At 37.7% G+C, this 22,790-nt stretch overlaps 1 long non-coding RNA gene across 1 annotated transcript in view; it reads left to right on the top strand.

The window, feature by feature from the left end:
* The first annotated feature begins 1,561 nt into the window (after window positions 1–1,561).
* LOC119866392 overlaps window positions 1,562–22,790 on the top strand; it is a 56,013-nt gene continuing 34,784 nt past the window's right edge. The window contains exons 1-2 of the long non-coding RNA XR_005380070.1: window positions 1,562–1,727; window positions 4,022–4,077. This is a non-coding gene — a long non-coding RNA (uncharacterized LOC119866392). The remainder of the gene's footprint in view (window positions 1,728–4,021; window positions 4,078–22,790) is intronic.

Here is a 22,790-nt window from a genome sequence, read left to right as displayed (position 1 = left end):
TTATCATCTTGATCCTGAGATAAACGAACTGCTCTGAAAACAATGCTTTGCACTTTGCCTGACTTCCCTCTTCCCATCACCCTGATTGCTCACGGCTTGTGCTTCTCTTGTAAAATACTGGCAATCTTAATCCTTGCTTTAGCCTCTTTTCTAGGAGACGAGGGTGAAGAAAACATTTTAAGTGTAAACTCTTTGAAAATGACATCAATATTTCATTATCTGCAATAATTTCTTCTCTTACTGATGCAAGAAGTTGAGTTACATTCTCATCAAAGTTGGTGGGTAGGATCAAGTCATTTACCTAGTGAGTGAACCCCGATTAAGTGCCAAAATGTTGTATTATGGTGGAGTTGATTAATGTATATTCATTCCTTATCACACTTTCTTGGCATAAATCACATACTTTAGTGTTCAAAAAGTATCAGATTATCAGTGAAGCCTATGATAATGCAAATGTGTATAGAACTCGGGGACCACCCCAGAACTCCCACCGCTGTAGGCTTGCTGACGTGGTTTCAATAATCTTGGAATAATGCAAATCTTGGAACAGAAATTTGTGGCTCCCACCTACAGCACTATGGCTGGGTTTAAGTGTATTTCATTCTATTGTTATGTATTGAAATAAATGGACATATTATACAGTGGATGCAAAAATGTATGTGAATTTTAGAAGATTAAATACAAGACTCCAAAGAAAGAATATGCTTGCCATAGGCTGCTTTGAGATAAAATGCTCAGCTCCTCCTGGAATTCTCACTTGTTAGGAGTAATTAGTTTGGAAAATTTGAGAAACACTGTGTGGGTGTATGTATAATTTTTCCCCCATTAAACATACTTGTACATCTATAAAGCGAATAAAAAATGTTCCTTAAAATACTGCTCCATGTCTGTGTTCTAGGGAGATGTTGCAGAATTGTCTTTCAAAGGAGGATTGCTTTTTAGTGTGGAAGAAAATATTTTAACAGGTCTTTTGGTTTTCCAAGTTAAGTAAATCCCAGCAGCTAGTCTGGAAGGGAAAAGTTGAAACACGGAGGATTATAAATAGCTATCATCATTCTGCATGGGTTGGTGACACTTGTGATTATTACAGGGCCTCCTGGCTTAGCCCCCCATCCCCCTGGTTGGGGTTAAGGGAAAAGGAATGTTTGGGCTCTACACACTGGATAGGAGGTTGAGCAAGAACCAGACTCTCGGGCAGCCCTGGTGGCCCAGTGGTTTAGCCCCGCCTTTGGCTCAGGGCGAGATCCTGGAGACCCAGAATCGAGTCCCATGTCAGGCTCCCTGCATGGAGCCTGCTTCTCCCTCTGCCTGTGTCTTTGCCTCTCTCTCTTTCTGTGTCTCTCATGAATAAATAAATAAAATCTTAAAAAAAAAAAAAAAAAGAACCGGACTCTCATTTGAACTGATACTGGTTCCAACAATATGGCAGCTGGCTGAGGGCCATGGAGGAAATTACCAACCAGCCTGGGACCTCCACATAAAGGATGTGGTAACAGTGAGCGTTGATACTTTTGGTTCTGTTTTTTTCTTCTCTGAAATTGTCCTCTGTTCTTGAGTCATCATTGTGGTTGGGAGGCTGAAGGGAGCTCTGTGTTTGGAGGCACTATACACCTGCAGACTGTTGAGGCGGCGTAAGGAAGCAATGACAAGACCACCAGAAATGATTAGGGAGCAGCAGATTGGAACAAGAGAGCAAACCACACGAGAGGAATGCGAACTTCATCCAGGTATTTCTCGGAATTGTGCAGGGAGTTTGCATTTCCTGAGGCAGAGGAGTTTAAATTTGCTTGTTTGGATAATAAGTGCATTGAATCATCACAGAGGAGAGAAGAATCTTGGGAATGAATTACGTGTCTATGGTACTGCAAACCAAGATATGGTATGTTTATGATTGGAAGGGTACGCGGAATAAAAACACATGGAACTAAGTCTCTGATCAGAGACAATGACGATGCCCTCTCTGAGGGGAAAAGCTGGGCTCACAGGAGGGATGTGGGATTTTGACAAAGAGGTCTTACAAATTGAGTGCTACAGAGCAAGCAAAAAGGGGACTAAAGAGTGTAGAGCGATAGGAAGACTATGAGAATGAAGACATCAGTCTTTAACATCAGCCACAAGGACTTCTATCCCTAGAAGAATCTATTAAAAATACAAATCTGATCATATCACCCATCTACTTGAAACACCTCAATGGTTTCCCATTGCTTGTAAGATAAAGTACAAAATCCTTAACCTGCTTGGTAAGATTGAGCAGGCTTATATCAAACTTTTCAATCCCAGTTCTTGTCACTCTGCTCTATGGTCTTGCCACATCAACCATTCTGGGTATGTATTTATTTATTTATTAAAAAAAAACCCTGCAGTTCCTTTAGCCCTGGGCCTCTGGACAAAGGTTTTCTTGCCTGTGTGTCCCTCTTGCTTCTTCTCTTCAAACTCTCCATCTAAGTATCAGATAAAAGGCCATTTTTTAAAGCTGATTACCTTCAGCTTCCCAGACCAGCTTGTAGCCTCTGTGCCTCCTCCTTCATACTATTCATCCAGCAAATACTTGTTGAGCCTGGCATCATTACGTGCTTGAGAGATACAGCAGTGGAGGCAACAGACACAAATCCTTGTCCTCCTCACGTTGGAGTTACTGGTTTACTCCTTGTGTTCTCTGTTAGACACAGCTCGACGAGGGCAGAGAACATATCTGTCTTGTTTATCGTTTTCTTTCCCAGCACATAGCACTGAGCCTGGAAAACTCTAGTGCTTAATGAATAATTGTCCCAGGCATGAACGTTATAGAAGTTGGAGATTCTCTGGGGCTAGCCATTTCAGGAATCTGCAGGTCTTGAAATATTTTGGTGGATAGTTTTAGGATAGTCGATGACACATAATGATTGATTAAGCTTGGAAAAATCACAAAACTTGCTAGGAATTATAATTGATATAAAAAGATAGCTTGACCTATTAGGTGCACACATTTCAGGAATTCAAAGGCAGATCTTGATTTTAAATGTTTTAAGGGGATTTGATGCGGAAGGGAGCAGGGTGGATGGAGGGCAAAAGCGCCCTGGCCCCCAGCAGCCTGTCAGAAGCTGTGGCTGGCCTCCTTAAGTGCTGATTTTGGGAAGCATTTTAAAAACAATCTCATGTTTGTTGGGGGGCAAGCTACCACTGGAGAATGTTTAGAATTTGTATTTCTTTCATCTCTGTTGGCATGAGAGAACAGAACTAAGTGCGAAAGCTAACTTTGCTTCAAAAATGTATTCTTTTGCAAATTAGTTTTTAACTGCAAATAAATACTGGTTCAGAATAAGAAGTTTGAAAGAATAAATAAACTTCTAGACAATAAATTCCGTGAGGATAGGGCCTGCACCACATTCATCTTTGAGCCCTCACTACTGAGCACCAATCTTGACAATAATAAATTACCTAGAAGTATTGCTTTTCCTTTCATGAATGAAGAAACATGATCCTTTGAGTGGGAGAGAAAAATCATATTGCTTATTTTCATTAGTATAGAGACCAGAAATTTTAATTGGCTAACGTTTTCATATTCATAGTTCATGGATTATTTTGATGTAGATACAGTCAGGAAAAACAGTCAACCAAATTAAAATAAAATGTTTTAACTGGATTGCATTATAATATTTATTTATAGCCTATCTAGTCCTATAAGGAAATCACAAATATGACAAAATAAGACATACAAAACAAAAACCAGAAAAGAAAATTACATTAAGAAAACTTCTTGGAGAGAAGTCATAGCAATTCAGCATGACACTTAGCTCTAAGTCTCCTGTTACCCAATGCTGGGAGGAAAACACGAGAGGGTACCTCCCTCCTCGTTGTCTGGTAGAAGGAAGCATCTAAGTTCATCCAGAGAGAGAACACTTGTCCCATCCCGAGGTTCGAGGTAATTTATCCTATGCCTTTGTGAAGAAGACACTAAGAAAAATAGGGGCAAGAAACTTCATGTCAATTTTATAAATAGAGATGAAAAGACAAATACACATGAAGCCTTTTTTTTTTCCAGTTGTGGGTGAGAGATGAGGACAGAATGTTGTGTTTCCATGAGAGCTATCCCTGAGGGTAAGATGAGGAGTTTCATGTTTCTCTGGAGTGAGTAAAATTTGGGGAGGATTAAGAAGAGAATATTTTGTATCACCCTTGGTGCTGAGTGCCTGAGAGTCCAGGGCCCACCTAGTGCCACAGAAGCCAAGGCTGATGTGGGTGAAGGCTGCCGCCCTGAGGGCAGCAGGGAGGGCCAACCTGCATGTGGGTGTTCTGAGCCTTCACCCCTTCTCTTGCCTCTGCTGCTACAGCCATATTCCTCAATTCCAGGTTTGAAATTTTGGAGCTTCTTTCCCACTTTTCCTTCCCTTTGAAAGGAAAGTTCTGCTGGGAGGTAGGCAAGTTTATAGCATGGCTTACTTCTACTGAAGAAGCCTTTTCTGACCAAGCCCTTTGGAAAGCATCCACCTGCCCTGAGTCACACTTCATTCTACTTCCCTGGCTTTGTGTTTCTCAACAGCACTTCTATTCCACTACCTGGGCTTTGGTTTCTCAACCGCACAATAAGTTACTATATAACTTATTTCTTTATTTTGTGTATTGGGCAGGATTGTAACAAGACACAGTATCCTTGAACCAGGTGATTGGAGCACAGTATAATAAAAGAAATATTGACAGAGATGTGGGCAAGGTTTAGGGACACCAGCAAAGACTCATGTAGTGTGCAGGGCTGGCAAGAGTGGTGGGAAGGATGGGGAGCCACTGACACCCCCGGGCCTGGAGGGGAAAAATGAAAGAGCAATTTACTAGAATTGAGAGAAAAGTCCAGAAAGGATAGCAGCTTGAGGAAGACCACTTTTGGGAGAAGGATATAGCTGTCCCATGATGAACAGGAAGTCCACAACTTTTTTCTCCTCTTGAACTGCAAGTCCCTCCCATTGGCCAAATCCAACTGGAGATGAGAGGGCAGGTGAGCTTGTTGATGTGGTCTGTGGAGATGCATAGCTCAGGGTGGAGAAGGCTGGAGGGTAGGTCAATCAGAGCATACAGAAGATTGCCACTGTATTTCATTTCCTTTATTTTTAAAGACTTTATTTAATTATTCATGAGAGACACAGAGAAAGAGACACAGACAGAGAGAGAAGCAGGCTTTCCGCAAGGAGCTCAGAGTGGGACTTGATCCCCGGACCCTGGGACCATGCCCAGAGCCAAAGGCAGACGCTCAACTGCTGAGCTACCCAGGTGTCCCTCATTTACTATCTCCATCTCCAGCTGGATTGGGATTTTTGCTTGGTTTATTCTTTGCTGTGTCCTCTGTACCTGAAGCAGTGCCTGACTCATAGTTGGTGCTCAATGAATATTTCTTGAATGAAGAAATATCAGTTGTTTTAAAGTGAATTTAAAAACTCAATTACAATAGTATAGCAGTAACAGGCTATTTATGATATGTTACCGTGGGAGATACTTTTTTATATTGGTTCTCTTTATCTCCCTGATTTATATGAGTAATAAATGCTTGATACTTAATTAATCATATTAATTATATATACTTAAGTTCCTGGACTCAATTTCCATGTGTATGCGTATATGTACGCTGGGAAGGGCTTCCTACCTAAAACCAAGCAGTTCTCAAACACTAGTAGGGTGTCCTACAGTTCAACTCCGTTCTGACACTACCTACCTGGAGATAGCAACAGACTCCATAGGTTAGGGACTCAGTCCTACGAGACTGCACCCTGCCCACCCCATGCCAGTTATAAGTCCAGCTTGTCATCTGTGCTTCTGGCCAACTAGCTACAAATCAGTGGTTCCCAGGACCTCCTCAGGTTCAATTACTTTGCTAGAGCAGCTCACAGAACTCAAACATTTTACTTATTAGATCACTGGTTTATTAGAAAAGGATACATTTCAGGAACAGCCAGATGGAAGAGGTATATGGGCAAGGTATATGGGAAAGGCTCAAGGCTTCCAACGCTCTCCCAGAGCGTGTCATTCCCCCCAAATCTCCATGTATTCACCAACCTGGAACTTCTTCAAACCCTATCTGTTTGGATTGTTGTGGAAGCTTCATTACATAGGTATGACTGATTCAATCATTGGCCATTGTTGACCGTTCAACCTCCAGCCCCTCTTCTGTGGAGATCTGGGGTAGGACTGAAAGTTTCAATCTTCTAAACATGTAGTTGGCTCCATTGGCAACCAGCCCCCAACCTTTTTTTTTTTTAATTGAAGTTCAATTTGCCAACATATAGTATAACACCCAGTGCTCATCCCATCAAGTACCCTCTTCAATGCCCGTCACCCGTCACCCAGTTACCATGCCCACCTCACCTTCCGCAACTCTTTGTTCATTTCCCAGAGTTAGGAGTCTCTCATGGTTTGTTTCCCTCTCAAGTTTTTCCCACTCAGTTCCCCTCCTTTCCCTTAAAAACCCTTTCACTATTTCTTATATTTCACGTATGAGTGAAACCATATGATAATTGTCCTTCTCCAATTGACTTACTTCACTCAGCATAATACCCTCCAGTTCCACATCAAAGCAAATTGTGGGTATTGGTCTTTTCTGATGACCTTGTGTGCATTCCAAAACCCATGTTGTTAGCATAACAGAAGCCACTTTTATCACTTTCAACACAGGAAATTCCAAGATTTTGGTGGTCTGTGGGCCAGAAATGGGGATGAAGACCATATATATTTCTTATAATAAGTCACAATATCATAGATATAAACTGTGTGTATGTAGTCCCAACATGGTGTATTTAAAATTATTATATTATTAACACTTTTGAAATGATTTTCAACTGGATTTTGAATGACTATATTTAGAAGAAGAACTTCCTGCACTGGCATTTTCTGTATATTAATAAAATTCAAATCATTAAATCATCTTTATTTCATATGTGCCTCATGTTGCTGAGGACAGCATTATCTTATTAAGTCTATGCATTTCAACAAAGAAATGCTCAACATAAAACATCAAGCACAACAATATTTATACTACTAAACTGGTAAAGATTTATCACAGAGACAACTGTTTTGACCACACTTCTGCTGGGGCAAAAAAAAGGAAGGTCAGTGATTTATGTGAATGGACAGATGGGTCATAATATATTCCTTCAAAGTGATCTAATTTGGTCTCTGACAGCCTGTAAAAAGAAGTGACTCAGAGTAGAGTGTCCTTCACTGACACAAATGCGGCCTATGGTGGAGGAGCTTCTCTACTTTCCTTGCCCCAGGGCCTGGGCAAGGGTTGAGGTCTTCCTCTCAAGGAATTGGGATCACAGAGCCTAGGAATTACAACGATCAGGAGCAACCCCTTGTCTCACCTCAGGGAATCTCTAGGATACCAATGCCATCTGCCAGTGTCCAAAGAGCTCAACTCAATATGGCAGACACGGTTGAGAAAATGAGCAGGTCTCTGCTGCCCTGGCTGAATCTTGTGAAATCTTGAGACTTGTAGTCCACGGATTGTGCTCCTTCTAAGACAATTTGGCGATGTTGTGACAGGTCTCCAAAGTGAGAGTGGTAGATTGTACTAATCCCCAAATGGCTGTTGCCCTTCCATGGGGCACTGCTCTCTGAAGGGGGATTTCACATTCCCTCCATGTTGGTATTAGGAGTGGCCGTATGACTCGCTTTGTTGAGGAAGGGGGGAAAGGAAATTTAAGAATGAGCTTGAGTTTTGTCATGCTTCATTTGCCTCTGTCACTGTCTTAATGTTCCCCAGAGACACTTGCTCCTTGGCCTCATCCTGCAGTGCAGCTGACATGGTGCAGAGTTGAGGCCAACCTACAATGGACATATAATGAATGAGAGATAAGATCCTGGTTGCTGTATGCCGCTGAGACTTTGAGGTCATTTGTTACCACAGCATAACCTAGCACACCTGACTGATTCAAGGAAATCACCTCTCTCCCTGTTCACGTTCACCCAGCCCATGGGAGGAACAACTGTTATTGTGGCCAAATAGCAGGCTTGTGGGGCTCACCAACCATGTAAGGCTGTAACACAATGAAGGCTGATGGAGGTAAAGGTGGGAATGTCCTATTAATGATTAATGGGGAATTATCAACATGCAATGTTTGCTTGCTGAGAAACCATTTCAACTTGAAACTGGCCAGAGCAAGGATATGCTCGTTGTTTCAGAGGCTGTGACTGGTTCAGCCTGGTCGTTTTGGGCTTCCTGGATGATGCATCGGAAGGGGGCCAATGAGGGCACTGTTACTGCAGGACTATGCCCAAGACATGGAAACCACTGGCATGTTTGGGCTGTAAGTACTGTCACAATGTAACAGTGACATCTGGAATTGGCACTCTAGAAGAGCAAGCAGTGGAAGCAGCAGGAGATGGAAGCATTAATAACTGTCAAGAGCAGGGCAGACAGGCTAACTTAATGGGTGAGCTCAGTCCACTCGGAGCCTGATAAGTCCTGTCACTCTCCCTTTCTACAGTCACTTCTCCTGGGAGACAAATAAATCCTATCCAATGACCTAATAAAATAATAAGGTTCGTCTGAGTTTTGACAACAGAAAATAACAGAGGACCTCAAATTCAGAGGGAGAGAAATAGGAGGCATTTTAAAATTGCTTTCTCGCCAGAATACAGGAAGGCTAGAGCTGAACACAAAGTTATTCTCCATCCACAAGTTGTCAGTTTTCAGAGAATACCCACAAATCTATGACACTTTATAGAGCTGTACAAAAGAGTTGGGTTAAGTGGTATTGTTTTTCTGTGGGGCGTTCTCTCTGTTAGGTACTTAAACAATATCTCTCTAGCATGAAATTAATTTACTGAAGGTTGATCTTTAAAATTAATTAATACGTGGCGTGGGCTTTCAAGCGAGGCCGATCCACATTTGAATCTCAGCCCTGCTCTCTAGACCTATGGCCCCGGGAAAGTACTTAATTTCTCTGAGTCACTTTCTTTCACTGCGTTGTTGTGGGAAATTAAATGAAACTACAGTGTATTTGGGTATTTGGCACAGATCCTGAAACTTAAGAGTGCAATCCTTGTTAGCTGGGAAAGGATTTATGCTGCCGGTGCACGTTAGTTCTGGTATGACTAACAAGGTACATTTGCTAATCGTTATAATTAAAAGAATAGGTGACTATTGAGTTTACCATTTTCTCTATCGGGTCAACCACATGGTCAACCCAACCCCCAGTGTTTTGCTCTAAATATCTATATTAAATTTCCACATGGCTGACTGCTGGGTAGCATGTTTCAGTGACACCTTTCCTTATTTATTAAGAGCTGATAGTTAGTGTCACTGGTTAGTATCTGTTGGATTCAGCAAGCGTTCGGGTTGCTATTACACACAAGGCTTGTGATAATTTATCTAAGGCTATCCTCACTCCCTGCTTTCCTATCTTCTCTCCGTTTAACATCTCCAGTGTTGCTATTTCTGATCTGTGTTCTCAGGTTTATCTTTTCCAGACCCTCAGGAAACTTGTTCTGTCAACTACTTCTTCCTTGTTTATTGTCAATCTCTTCCTTTCTGCTGTTTCCTTCTCTGCTGGGACAGAAGAGAGAAAAATAAAAAGCATAGGAACAGCTGATACAAGTCAGGATCCTTCCCTAGGAAGCTCAGATGCTCCAGCTCAGGGTCAACTGATACAAAGAGCATGAAGGGGGAGGGTGTGTGGGGTAATGATCGGGATAATTAATTATATCTGATGGATCTGGACACTTTTTCCCTCTCCCTGTACTTAGCAGCTGACAGCAACCTCGCTGATTAAACTTGTGACAATCTTTCTTAAATACAGTGTATGAAATTCTTGGTGCTAGTCTAGCATCAGCTGTGGGTCTAGAGAAAGAATTGGGAGTCATCTAGAACTCTAGAACAAGTAGGAGGAGGAAAGAGAAGAGGGAAGAAAGAGACTTCAGCATGTTCTCCTATCGTAAATCCTAATAGTTTGGTTGGTGTTCCGCTACAGGTAGCCCACAGTCAGATGCTAGAACCAAAGAGGCCCAGGGAACTCTCACTTCCAGTGGACCAGCCACAGTATACTCTGCCATACTGGAAGTTGAACCCCTCTTCCAACCAGAGGATGCAGAGAGTTCCAACATTTGGATATGTTTTAAAATTTATTTTACTTTATTATTTTTTAAAGGTTTTATTTTTAAGTAATCTCTACACCCACACTGGGGCTCAAACTTTTAAGAGTCACATCTTCTGACTGAAGCCAGCCAGGTGCCCCTGGATATGTTTGTTTGTTTGTTTGTTTGTTTGTTTCTTTTTTTTAAACAGGCCCAGTATTGTCAATCTCTTTTTGAACAAGGGAAGAAAATGATCAAGTAATGAGAAAAGGTCAAATGCTCTACCGTAGTACTATTTGCTTTGTCTTATTAAAAATTCTGATATCTTATATTTTGTATATTTCAGTCCTAAACTGACAGATTCAGGCTACTCAAGGTAATATGTACACCACATAAGCCATTCAAAAATCATAAAAAAACAGTTTTTAAATTTCATGAAATAAATCCCATCCTTCATTAAGATAGTCTTGACTCTTCTAGATGCTTTGATTTCCATATACATCTTCAAAGCAGATTGTCAATGACTCTGCTTACTCTTTAACAGAATACTTTTGACCCACTCATCCATTTTGTTGAGGCTATAACATAAAAGGCAAAATGCAAAATATACCAAATGTAAACAACATTCAAATAATGCAAATATGTGAATCATGTGAAAAAATGCTAATTTTCCACAAGTAGAACACAGCGAGAAGTCACAACTTAAGTCTGAAGGCAAATGGGCTTGTTACTAGCTACTCACTACAGGGGAGAGAAAAGAGATCTATCTTGTCCAGAACCTTTGGATATAGTCCTTTAATTGATGGAAATGTGCAAATATGCAAATAATGTGAAAATAAGTTAGCAGAGAAGAACTTCATGCTATTAACTCAATATTACTGAGATGACATGCCCTTTCAGTTCACAGACAATTTTTTTTCACGGATAATTTTTAAAAACACAGTGGTTACTGGATTGTGGTGGGATTTCTATGAAAATCATTACTAATCTAGTATTTCGAGTTGGGGAAACATATGTGAACAATATGATTTCATCACCTTTTTCTTTAAAATTATCAAACTACCAACAGACCATTTGTTGGTCCCCCGGAGACCACCAGTTATCAATACAGCACCCTGGAAGAAACCTCGAAAGCCAAGGTGGCAGTGGAATTCCAGATAAGGTGGAATTTAAGGTTGAGAAATGCTGTATGCAAGAACAAAGATGCATAATTTTCGACTCACTAGAGGGAACAAAATAGAATAAAGAAAACACTATTATTTCATAAGCATTTTCTCATGTCGTAAAAATTTCTTCAGAACCTCCCCTTTAATTGGCTGTTTAATATTCTATTGTTCGGTTGGACCAGCAAACTGAATTCAACAGTATAGTTAAGGAGTTCTCCACTATGACAATGCAGCGGTGATTTACTACTAGGGTTTTTATTAAGACCATAAATCAAATCAATAGGCTGAGAAAAAAAATAACACCAATGGATAGTGAAAAGTCACTTGATAAACTTCATCACCAATTTCATGTTTTGCTATGCTCGTTAATAGTTTCTACAGCAGAGAGGTTTGTATTTCCCTGACAGTTTGAAAGACAGAAAAAATCCTTCTGAAAGTCTTTTGTTTTTTACATAATGATTTAAGAACCTCTGTTTCTAGGTGACTGATGATTACTGATCTATTCTGATTTTGACCTTCTTAAGTCAATTTTATTAAGGTTTATATTTTCATAGAAAAACGTCTATTTTCCAAGACTAAATATTATAACCAGGGCATTATAAATAGCTCTATACCATTGTTATTATTCTCCTTTCTATCTGCTATAATAGCTTTTTTGTCCCTATTTTTTTAGGGATTTTCTACTTGTCTTGATTCGATTTACCAAAGGTTTGTCCATTATATTTTTTACATTAAGAAGTTTTCCACTTAATATAAAATCTACTTTTCAAAATTCATTTCTGCTTATCTTTACCTACTTTTCTTCCTGCTTTACTTAGGTATTTTATTTATTAGATGATTGACTGCTGTTCATGTCTTTCAACTTGAGTTGGGTTATTTATTTTCATGTGTAATTTTAATGATAAAAATTAGATTATGCATTTTGCCTTCAGTGGAATTATTAATTCACTTCATAATTTTATTGAATGTCTACTGTGACAATATTTCAAGAACTGGAGATGACACTATGAACAAAAGAAAAAAAAATCCCTGACTTCATGGGGCTTACATTGGTAGAGGAAGGTGGAAAAGATACAGTAAATTATGTAGAATACGAGGAAGTGATAAATTTTAGGGAAAAAATAAAGAAGAAAGAGTAGATAATTCTAAGGGGACACGTAGAATTTGTAATTAAATTATTATATCTCAAGAATTCTTAATTTAATACCTTATTTTTGTCCAAATAGTATATCTTTGCATTCTTATTTCCTTGTCAGTACTTTTGAGAAGAATACTTTAAATTTTTTAACTGACTTTAGAATTCTTATTATTCTTTGCAGTTTTGTTGAATTGTGGTTAGAGGATGTGGCCTGTACAGACTCAGTGTTGGTATATATATTGATGTGTTTCGTGACCATGTGAGTTAGTATTGTGCCTACCAGGAAGTACCAGAAAACCCGATAAAGGGGCTTGCATGAGTAAGGGGTCGGTTCGTGTCCTGGAACAGTCCACAGTAGGAAGTCCAGGACTACCATGAAGGAACAGCGTTGTTTCTTTTTTCATGATCTGCTGATAGATAGAGATGGTGCTGCATCTTGGGCATTAGTCTATGTTCTAGGCAGGAAAAAGGAGGAAAGCCAAGAGGCAGTATCAGTGGGTTTGTGCTGATGTGTCTTTTGGTCAGAACTAAGCCACATGGGCACCCCCAGCCACAAGAGAGCCTACAGATAGAGACTGGAAAACTGAAAAGGTACCGATTTTGTAGAAAATAAAGTTTAGAGTGATGTTGGGTAGGCCAACATAGTGAATCTTATGCAGTGTCATTTTTTATAAATATACCCAAGACACAAGGAACTATATATTTTTACAGCGTTCTTTGTTCACCTAAATTTCAAATTCCTTATATAATTATTATTTTTTTGTATACTTGATCTGTCAAAAGCTAAAAATGGTCAATTAAGTCTTTATAATATATGTGTTTTTGTTTCTGCTTTTATTTTTAACAATCATACTTTCTATATTTTATTTTTTTATTTTTTTTATTTTTTACAATCATACTTTCTATATTTTAAAGCTATATTTAAAAATTATATTTAGTGCTTAAAGCTCCTTGATATGTTTGAATTGTGGACTAATGCCTCTGATACTGTTCCTTTCTGACTTGGATTCTATTTTATACTGCTTCTTTATTCTAATTTATCCTGCTTCCTCGACTTTACTTTAATTTACACTTGACTGGAAAACCTTAACCCATTCTTTTTTTTTTTAACCTTTGCCATTTTGTCTTAGTTCATCTCTTCTGGTTATCATATACTTCCTTGTTTACCCACTCTTTCATCACAAATATTTACTGAGTTCCTGTGGTGTGCCAGGCGTCCTTGATGCTGGAGATATGACAGGAAGCAAAACAAAGGGTATGACTGTGAGACCATTACATAATATCGAACAAGTATATCCCATGGAATGTGATCATTGGACAACTTTAATTTAATTTACTGGTACCACTTCAGATTTAGTCATGGAGATAGTTCTTTCGGTTGCTGATTGGTTTTTCCCTTTCTCTAGGTTCTGACATAATCGAGTCCAAAAATTACCTTAGAAGATGGGTAGAAGCGGTAACAGTGCCAGGAAACAGAGAAGCCAACAAATAATACTTTTCTCACAGAGAGTTCATTTGTAAAAAGCCTGATTGGGGAAAGGGGATAATCTTTGAATAGAGTTTAAATTTTGATTGTTATTTGACATGCCAATTACTACCTGAAGGTGATGAGTGGTCAGGGAACTGGCCTTAAACTTCATTTCCAGGGAAGGAAGAACCAGTCCTATATAGGTCTTTCTCATTTCCACATCCAGGTAGCTAGTCCCCAATGTCTCACTAAAATCTGTGGTCCAGGTTATGTTTATAAAATTGTAATTTTTTCAGATCTTCTCTTTCAGATTGATTTTACTACACACATTTAATTTTGTAACTGTATTTCCAATGATTGTTTATAATAAGTTCTTAATTTTCATATTCTCAACCAATTTTTTTCTATCACATGTTTCCAATTTGAAGTTTTTATTACTTTATATCCAGGGTAGAATACATTTTAAATTCTTATCTGTAGCTTAAGATTATGGTCAACAATTCATCAAGTTACTACATTCTTGAATCTCACAATTTCCCTTTTATAATTTGTGATCTTTGTTTCATGATCTTCTAGCATTAGTGTTGAACAAGAAAAGTTTGAGATGAGCCAATTTTCCTTCTTTGTAGAAACAAAATTTTTTGCCTGAAAGGTCATAGAAATTTTTCATTATCCTTAAAGTTCAGGAAATTTGCCAGAATAGTTCATGGTTTAAATTCATTAATTCTGTCTGGATTGTGGTGTACCTTTTTAATCTGTATGCTCAGGACTTTCTATAAAATTTTCCTTAATTTTAATACCTCAGATCCCTAGTTTTGTTCTTATGGACTGGCAAGCAAATTACAAAAGAGTCTCTATCAAAGCTAAATTCAAACATATGTTGTATAATTCTTTCCACAGTTCATTATCTTAATACAGAAATATTTGAGTAATAAGAGTGATTTGATAATTTAGTGAAGTCTACCTTTTACCTATAATACCAGATTTTTTAAATGTACCTAACAACTTTTAAGGAAGCCTAAAAGTCTAGATGGTAATATCATTACACTCCAGGATAAAGGTAGGGTAGGAGCGGAGAGCAAAGGAAGGAGAAGATGTTAAAGTACTTGCCTTATTCAGGGAAAAATAGAACATTCATAAGCTTAAGAAATTTGTAGAAAAATAAATATAAGGATGAATACACACAAGAAGAAAAACATAAAGTATAATTTTACATCATACAAAATTTTATTTATCAAGTGGAAGATAGAAAATCAGAATAAAATGCAGTAAATGGAAAATATAAAATAAGACCACATAAGTGTGCTCTAGTAAGCACAAGTCAAAATAAATATAAATGGGTTGAACTGATAAAAATTCAGATCCCTTCAGATTACATTAAAACCAACAATAACAATGACAACAAATAAGATCTGACATTTGTTCCACATGTTATTGGAAATTTATGCAAGACTAATTATGTAAAAGGAAATGGGGACAGTGGTGGATCCCCCAGACTGTAAAGGTAGCCTCAACATGGGCTGTGACACTTGCCAGAGCTTCATGATTTATATAAAGTAGTCTATATGGAATGGTAAGGGAAGATGAAACAGTTGAGCAATTAAAATGTGAGCCAACCTGCTGTCATGGGGACTCAGTTTGTGATGTCCCTCAAATCATATCAGGACAGAAGGAGAATGTGATGTAGTGGACCTTGTGAAACACTACCTAGATTCCCCTGCAGAGAAGGACTTGTTTGCCCCAATTTCTTGGAGTTTTGCTGGCAGACACAACATATAATTTTATTCCCAGCTAAACTATTATTTAAAATTGAGTAGTTTAAAATGTAGACATTATTCAGATACACAAAAATAGGTTTCTGTCCATAGGCCCTTGATTAAAGAGCTTTTTACAAAGATTTACTCTAACAACAGAAAAATCTGTAGAGAGGAAGTATGATTCCTAATTGGTGAACACATTTGTAAATTAGTTACATAATGCCTATAAATCAGAAAGAAAAGCTCGGTGTGTAGTTAAAGAATTATAATTTTGAGGGAAGAGATATTGAAATCTTTACACTTTTATTAAAATAACTTTATCAAATCAACTAAAGAAAGAAACTGTGTGGGGAAAAGGCAAAGAAAGCGCATGGTAAACATAGAACACGCAGTATGACCTTAATAATTCTAAATGTTTCAATAATCAAGATAAGTAGAAATGGATTAAACTTAACTATTAGAATACCAATAAAAGATTTCATAAAAATCAAGCTATTTACAGCTTATAGACAAACCCATAAAATAAAACCACAAAGTAAAAATACACTAGGATTATAATCAAAACAAAACCTTCTGTGACAAATTTTAAAGACAAACAGAAGAAAATCCAAGTCGAATGCATGAATAGGATTGAAAAGACCTACACGATAGTAAAAGAACAATCCACAAAGAGAGAATAATCACGAGCATGTATAAACTTGACAACATAGCCCTAAACTACAAAATGCAAACCCATGCAAACTACAAAGAGAAATGGAAAAACCTACCTTCATGGTTGAGTAACTTTAAAAACCTTGATCAAGAATAGAGAGATAAAATAGACAAAATAAGATTAGTAAGGTTAAATAATATTTGGTCTACTAGCTTAAGAGTTTATTATACATGAACATGCACACACAAAAGCTTTTGCCCGATCTATAAAGCATATGCATTCTTTTCAAGCAGATAGAACATTTATAAAAATTGAACATGTATTAGGTAACAGAGAATGTTCCAACAGATTCTGAAGAAGTGCTGTCAAACAAATCATGTTCTTTGATGTAATTAAGTTAGAAAGTAATAATATAAATGACAGTTTTAAAGAACCTTGAAACTCCCAAACAATTCATGGGCCAAAGAGGAAACCACACAGAAAATGATAAAATATTTAAGGCTGAACAACAACAAAAAAACCAACCACATTTCAAAATTTATATTATGTAGCTATAATATTTAGGAGGAATTTTCTACTTTAGTGTATTTACTTATAAACAATAAAAATTATTTTCAATAAATGATTTTACAATTTAATTCAAGACACTATAAACATAAAATGGTAAACTTACAAAACAATATAAGAAAATCACAATGAGAGCAGAAATGGATAAGAAAGCAAACAAAAAAAAAAATCACCAATAGTAAAAATTAACAAACTCAAAACTTATTTTGTGAAAAGGCTGATAAAAAATATATATCCTTAAGGAAACTCATCAAAAAATGGAAAAATAAAAAGCAGAAACTAATAATGAACTGCTATAGGAACATAGGGACATAACCACAAATACTGTAAGTATATACTTATATAAACTCATAGACGTGAACCATTGAAAAATATAAATAAAATGGACAATTTTCTAGAAAAAAACATGAATATTAAACTCAGGAAAAATAGAAAAACCAAATAAATGAAAAATTGCTAAATTGTACAGTTTTCATAAATCTACTCTTGCAAAGAATATATTTTAGGTAATATGAGATGAGTTGCATGAAATTTCAAGAAACAGATAAACATTTCAGACAAGAGGAAAAAAGGGCAAAATTATCAACTTGTACATATCTGCCTTGGATAAACTGTATGCTAAAACTAAGCAATAAGCTTAATGACAAATGTCATTTATGAACACAGATGCAAAATTATGAAATAAATCATTTGCAAATTCAACCCAGGTAGCAATATTTTAAAACTGTAATTATGACCAACATTGACTTTCTCCCACAAATCAAGCATAGTTTAATAACTATTAATACATTAATAGTTAAATCCATCCAAGTAATTTAATACATTAATTAGAAAAGTAAAATTATATAAACATCTTTCAGATAATCATAATAAAAATATTTGGTAAAGTTTAAGATTCATTTATTATTAAAAAATCCCGTCAAATTGTAAATACAAGGAATCTTCTTAAATCTGATAAAGGGCACTTACCCAAAACCTACTAGTAACAGCAAAACATTTGAAACAATCCAATGTTCATTAGTAGGGGAATTCATAAATAGTAGGGTTTATTCATCCAGCGGGACACTAGGAAGCAATTAAGTTGAATTATTGGCAAAGATATATTTGAAAAGATGAGTGGACAAAAAGCATCATGTTATTTTATTTGTGTTTACAGTGTTGAGGCAGAGAGGGAATTAGATTAGAGACGGGAGGATAGAGGGTTCACAGTTTATTTCTTTTAAAAAGGACTTACAAATATGGCAAAATGTTAATGTTTGTTATGTTTGGATGGCAAGGGCAGTTATTTTTATAATATTTTTAAAACCTTTCTTTTAATTTCTTAAAAAAACTTTTAAGAAAATCATGAACATCATTAAGAGTAGACATTCTCTCAGGAAACAGCAAAATTCCCAATTTTTAGTAGCTTTTCGTGGCCTAAATAACACGGCCTAACCTCTTTAGTACAAGGTGTAAGATTCTCACGGTCATACTTGCCTGCTTTTCCAGCCTTAGCTCCCATGTGTGGCTTTTTTATTCTCTCTGATAGAGGTTTCCATGTTTTTTTATTTTTAATCTTATAACTCTTTCATCAAAATAACTTAGGGCTTGCATCTCTTTTGTACTCTTTGATACTCATATTTATTAATATAAAATTTATCTATATGCACTACTGTAGTAACATTTTGTATAAGTATACAATACACAAAAAGTAGAAACGGATAAAATAAAAATAAATATTAAAGGAAGTTTCACTATCCCCCTGAAGCACACAGGGAGAGACAGGCACCGTCTAGGCTAGAGGTACCAAGAAAGAACTCCAGCATTCTCCTTATCTTGAATGTGCTGTTCCCTTGCCCCCTGAGTGAACTTCAGGAGTTCACTTGAACCCCAGACTCTGTAAATTTCCCTTTATAATTTAGACAAAGCCTGACTCAATAATCATTCATTGCACTAATCAATCAACAAATATTTATTAAGCTAGACACTGTGCTAGGTACTAGACATTCAAAAGACAAGATAATTATATATATATGTGTGTGTAGATATATGTTCATATGTGTGTACACATGCACACACAGTGGGATATTATTTAACAATGAGAAAGAAGGAAACCCTGTCATTTGAGGACATTAGGCTAAGGGAGATGGGAAAAAACAAAAAATGTATACTATCACTTCTGTGTAGAATCTAAAAAAGTCAAATTTATAGAAACAGAGTAGAATGATGGAAACAGGGTTGGGAGATTGAGACAGAAATGGGGAGATGTTGGTCAAAGGGGACAGACTTCCAGCTATAAGATGAAAACATTCTGGGAACTAATGTGGAGGATGGTGACTTTATTTTATTTATTTATTTATTTATTTATTTATTTATTTATTTAGGATGGTGACTTTATTATTTTTTTTAAATTTATTTTTTATTGGTGTTCAATTTACTAACATACAGAATAACCCCCAGTGCCCGTCACCCATTCACTCCCACCCCCCGCCCTCCTCCCCTTCTACCACCCCTAGTTCGTATCCCAGAGTTAGCAGTCTTTACGTTCTGTCTCCCTTTCTGATATTTCCCACACATTTCTTCTCCCTTCCCTTATATTCCCTTTCACTATTATTTATATTCCCCAAATGAATGAGAACATATAATGTTTGTCCTTCTCCGACTGACTTACTTCACTCAGCATAATACCCTCCAGTTCCATCCACGTTGAAGCAAATGGTGGGTATTTGTCATTTCTAATAGCTGAGTAATATTCCATTGTATACATAAACCACATCTTCTTTATCCATTCATCTTTCGTTGGACACCGAGGCTCCTTCCACAGTTTGGCTATCGTGGCCATTGCTGCTAGAAACATCGGGGTGCAGGTGTCCCGGCGTTTCATTGCATTTGTATCTTTGGGGTAAATCCCCAACAGTGCAATTGCTGGGTCGTAGGGCAGGTCTATTTTTAACTGTTTGAGGAACCTCCACACAGTTTTCCAGAGTGGCTGCACCAGTTCACATTCCCACCAACAGTGTATGAGGGTTCCCTTTTCTCCGCATCCTCTCCAACATTTGTTGTTTCCTGCCTTGTTAATTTTCCCCATTCTCACTGGTGTGAGGTGGTATCTCATTGTGGTTTTGATTTGTATTTCCCTGATGGCAAGTGATGCAGAGCATTTTCTCATATGCATGTTGGCCATGTCTATGTCTTCCTCTGTGAGATTTCCGTTCATGTCTTTTGCCCATTTCATGATTGGATTGTTTGTTTCTTTGGTGTTGAGTTTAATAAGTTCTTTATAGATCTTGGAAACTAGCCCTTTATCTGATATGTCATTTGCAAATATCTTCTCCCATTCTGTAGGTTGTCTTTGAGTTTTGTTGACTGTATCCTTTGCTGTGCAAAAGCTTCTTATCTTGATGAAGTCCCAATAGTTCATTTTTGCTTTTGTTTCTTTTGCCTTCGTGGATGTATCTTGCAAGAAGTTACTATGGCCGAGTTCAAAAAGGGTGTTGCCTGTGTTCTTCTCTAGGATTTTGATGGAATCTTGTCTCACATTTAGATCTTTCATCCATTTTGAGTTTATCTTTGTGTATGGTGAAAGAGAGTGGTCTAGTTTCATTCTTCTGCATGTGGATGTCCAATTTTCCCAGCACCATTTATTGAAGAGACTGTCTTTCTTCCAATGGATAGTCTTTCCTCCTTTATTGAATATTAGTTGACCATAAAGTTCAGGGTCCACTTCTGGATTCTCTATTCTGTTCCACTGATCTATGTGTCTGTTTTTGTGCCAGTACCACACTGTCTTGATGACCACAGCTTTGTAGTACAACCTGAAATATGGCATTGTGATGCCCCCAGATATGGTTTTTCCAAAACCAGACAAAGACCCCACCAAAAAGGAGAATTACAGACCAATATCCCTGATGAACATGGATGCAAAAATTCTCAACAAGATACTGGCCAATAGGATCCAACAGTACATTAAGAAAATTATTCACCATGACCAAGTAGGATTTATCCCTGGGACACAAGGCTGGTTCAACACCCGTAAAACAATCAATGTGATTCATCATATCAGCAAGAGAAAAACCAAGAACCATATGATCCTCTCATTGGATGCAGAGAAAGCATTTGACAAAATACAGCATCCATTCCTGATCAAAACTCTTCAGAGTGTAGGGATAGAGGGAACATTCCTCGACATCTTAAAAGCCATCTATGAAAAGCCCACAGCAAATATCATTCTCAATGGGGAAGCACTGGGAGCCTTTCCCCTAAGATCAGGAACAAGACAGGGATGTCCACTCTCACCACTGCTGTTCAACATAGTACTGGAAGTCCTAGCCTCAGCAATCAGACAACAAAAAGACATTAAAGGCATTCAAATTGGCAAAGAAGAAGTCAAACTCTCCCTCTTCGCCGATGACATGATACTCTACATAGAAAACCCAAAAGTCTCCACCCCAAGATTGCTAGAACTCATACAGCAATTCGGTAGCGTGGCAGGATACAAAATCAATGCCCAGAAGTCAGTGGCATTTCTATACACTAACAATGAGACTGAAGAAAGAGAAATTAAGGAGTCAATCCCATTTACAACTGCACCCAAAAGCATAAGATACCTAGGAATAAACCTCACCAAAGATGTAAAGGATCTATACCCTCAAAACTATAGAACACTTCTGAAAGAAATTGAGGAAGACACAAAGAGATGGAAAAATATTCCATGCTCATGGATTGGCAGAATTAATATTGTGAAAATGTCAATGTTACCCAGGGCAATATACACGTTTAATGCAATCCCTATCAAAATACCATGGACTTTCTTCAGAGAGTTAGAACAAATTATTTTAAGATTTGTGTGGAATCAGAAAAGACCCCGAATAGCCAGGGGAATTTTAAAAGAGGATGGTGACTTTAATTAACAAAACTGTACTCTACACTTGAAAGTTGCCAGGAGACGGGCGCCTGGGTGGCTCAGTTGGTTAAATCTGTCTTTGGCTTGGGTCACGATCTCAGGGTCCTGGGATAGAGCCCCCATCGGGCTCCCCACTCAGTGGGGAGTCTGCTTCTCCCTCTGCCTCTGCCTCTGCTCTTGCACTCTCTCTCAAATAAATAAAAACCTTAAGAAAAAAAAGAAATTTGCTAGGAGAATAGATCCGAAATGTTCTTACCACAAAAAAGAAATGATAATTATATCAGGTGGTGGAAATGTTTATTAACCTTAGCTTGATAATCATTCCACAACACATAAAAGTGTATCAAAAACACGGTAAGGGGCAGCCCGGATGGCTCAGCGGTGATCAGGGCGTGATCCTGGAGACTCGGGATCGAGTCCCACGTCGGGCTTCCTGCATGGAGCCTGCTTCTCCCTCTGCCTGTGTCTCTGCTTCTCTCTCTCTCTCTCTCTCTCTCTGTGTCTCTCATGAATAAATAAATAAAATCTTAAAAAAAAAACCCAAAACAAAAACACTGTATGCTTTAAACTTACACAATGTAATATGTCAATTATAACTCAATAAAGCAGGAAGAAAACAAATAGTCAAATAGGTACATATCTAACTAAACTAATTATTAATTATTAGGGATGCTGGGGGAAAAAGCAGATCCTGCACTCAGAAATTACTTAGGTGACTGGGTAAAGGCTCTCTGAACAGGTGATCTTTTAAGTTGAGGCTTAAAGCATAAGGAGGTGGTCATGTGAAGGTCTAGGCCATAAGTTCTAGGGAAATAGAAGAGCAGTGGAAATGTCTTCACTTTTTAGGAGCTGTTATAGAGCCAGAATGGGGAGAGTACTGCTTAGTCAGAGTAAGTGAGCCCTAGATGGGGCAGGTCCCATAGGGCCTAGGAGACCACAGCAAAAAGTTTGGATTTTATTCCAGGTGAAGTGGGAAGCCATGGAGGTCTTAAGAAGAGGAATGACAACTGATTTATGTTTTTGTTTTTTTAAAGATCACTCTATCTTAATTCGTTCAGATTGCTATGACAAAGTACCATAGACTGGGTAGCTTAATCAACACAAACTTATTTCTCACAGTTC

Source organism: Canis lupus, chromosome 27, assembly GCF_011100685.1.
Source record: "Canis lupus familiaris isolate Mischka breed German Shepherd chromosome 27, alternate assembly UU_Cfam_GSD_1.0, whole genome shotgun sequence".
Lineage (NCBI taxonomy): Eukaryota > Metazoa > Chordata > Mammalia > Carnivora > Canidae > Canis > Canis lupus.
The sequence above is the reverse complement of the archived record's forward strand: the minus strand, read 5'-3'. Positions and strand labels throughout refer to the sequence as shown.